Genomic DNA, 2,560 nt, shown 5'->3' with positions numbered 1-2,560 from the left:
GGGATTATTATGTAAATTCTCTCCCCTGCCACTAACTGCCCATGCCAGCAGTTAACAAAAGAAGTAGTTAACTGCTGATCACTTGGATGGGGGCAGGTTTGTCTCTTTTGTTTTTGGGGACATCTTTCCTTTTTTTAGCTTGGCGGAACGCGGGAGCGGTGGCTGCCGAGGAGGGAAGCTGCTCTGCTGGCTACTGCTAGGGCTTCTGGCTGAGACGCTGTTTTTCTCCTCGCCGCGGCTGTTTCTCCTGGTTCCTGCATCTGGGATCCCGGCCTCTGTTCCAGTCTGACCACCGCCTGCACCATCACGGCCTGCCCGCCCCAGCTGGGGCAGTGACCCGGGAGAGAGAGGTGTGCAGCTGCTTTTGCAGGACACGCAGTGGTTCCCCACTTTCAGCTTTCTTTTTCCTTCATCTGGGACAAGAGACACAGAGTTCATCTGAGAGCTAACCACTCATCTGTCTCGCTGGAGGGGGACTGGAAATTCACTCTGCAGCCAGCCGGGCTGTGACATTGACACTGCTTAAGTATAACTTTCCTCCCGGAGGAAAACCTGCTGGGTTTTGTTGTTGTTTTTTTTTCTTTCTCTTGTGGTGTTGGGGAAGCGGTTTGCACTAGTCTGTATATATATAGCAGTTAAGAACAGTTATCCTTCTTGTATTAAATTCCTTTTTTCTTAAATTTGATAAAGAGTGGCGTGATTATTGTGGAGAAGGCCCCCTCCCCCGCTTGTGGGTAAACATTTTGGTTTTTTCCCCTCAAACCAAGACACTAGGTCAGTGTTACATCCTCTGAACATGTAATTTTATCAACATCCAATAGACACAAAGTCTGATCTAAAGTTTGGACGTGCAAAAATATATAAATACTTAATAGTGAGATTCAGTGACCCAAAACTTTGCAAATCTGAATGCAAGTCAAGGTTTGGATTTCAAGTTTACCCTATTTTTATAGGTGGTCATAACCAATAAAATGTGTGAGAAAAACAGTGAACCTTCAGGTAGACCACAGAACAAAGAGATTTTATCCCATATACAACAAATCCCTTCCTGTCTCAATTGTCTGGAAAACATGTTTCAATATGATATCTTTGTATACTATACAGATTCCTTTGCTTTTAGCAAATACTGTTTATAAACATTCAAAGTTTTAAAATTTTAAAATCAGTAAAACTCACAAGAAATAGAAATTCTTTATACTGTAATCTCACAGAAAAAAAAATCCACCATCAAGCACAGCATTATCCTGTTTCTTTTAAAAGTGAATTATCACTGCAGTCAATTCATTATGAGATAACCTATTTTTTTAAAGTAGACAAGTAGCCAACTAGTGCCTAATAGTTGTTTAGATATAAAAGTGTAAGTAGACAATAGCCAATGAATCCAGAAGATAGATAAAACTACAATGCAAGGTTAAAAAAAACTAATGGCTGCTTGTGATGGATGCACCTGCTATGAGTGAGTGAATGGTACTTTGGTTCAGGCATCACTACCAACTCAGCCTCACTGAAATCATCCCTAATATGTAGACCTTGAGAATTGTGCTAGGCCATATCTTCTCAGGATCTAAGGAGTCTATCAGGAGCTAACACCAGCCTGAGCTGGGACTAGACAAAACTAAAACTGCTCCAACTGCACTCCTGCACATAAACCAAAGGGGAGTTTAACTACAAGTCAATCACTTTATACTATAAATATCTGTACCACCCTTAAACCCATTAAGCTCTCCTGTATGGCAGCAGCCTGCACCGCAGTTAATCTTTCCCCCCTGAGCAGGGATGCCTGTTAAGATTACTCCTTGCAGTTGAGAGACCCCTTACCCAGCATCTGATATCTATAATGGGGTAAGCAACATTTTACATTAGGCCTAAAAGTATATTGTATGCTAGCAACATTTATATATACAGCTGTAGCTTACTTATTAAAAGTGTAGTAAGCAGTAGAGTGACTATCAAAATCATCTTCTAACCACTAAATTACTGTTTAAATCTTTATTTAAATAATTCTCAAATCACTCTTAAATTACCATTCAATTATTGCTTAATCATAATTTGATTGTAATTTAATTTTCATTCAATCATTAATTATCATTAATAAATTAATAAAACCCTTTTTTTAACCCCACAACGATGACTTCTCTTAATAATTCACCTGTGACACCACTACACGTGCAAGTTTAAATGGAAACGTTAATTAGGGGCGGAGGCGTCTATCATTAGGGCAAGGGGTGGCGGGAAAGGCTTTGTTTCCTCTGCGCGCAGCTCTATCTTATTTTGGTGGGCGGGGGGAAGACGTGTGAGACAGTTATCACTGCTCATTCCTGTCCTCCCTAGGAGAGCAGATGATGTTCTCTGATTATGAGGGGAGTCTCTGTCTATTTCTGTGTAGCCTCTAGTCTTGAGGAGGGAGAGGTTGGTGACTCCGCAGGCAATGGCGAGGGTACTACAAGTATCCCAAATATCTTGTCCTCCCTTTTCCCCTCGCGTGGGAGCGCGCTGGCGCATAGTCCTCAGCAACAGCCAGGAGGAGGCGGAGCTGACGCGAGCGGACGGGCGGGTTCAG

Source organism: Pithys albifrons, chromosome 26, assembly GCF_047495875.1.
Source record: "Pithys albifrons albifrons isolate INPA30051 chromosome 26, PitAlb_v1, whole genome shotgun sequence".
Classification (NCBI taxonomy): domain Eukaryota; kingdom Metazoa; phylum Chordata; class Aves; order Passeriformes; family Thamnophilidae; genus Pithys; species Pithys albifrons.
Note: the sequence above shows the minus strand (reverse complement) of the source record.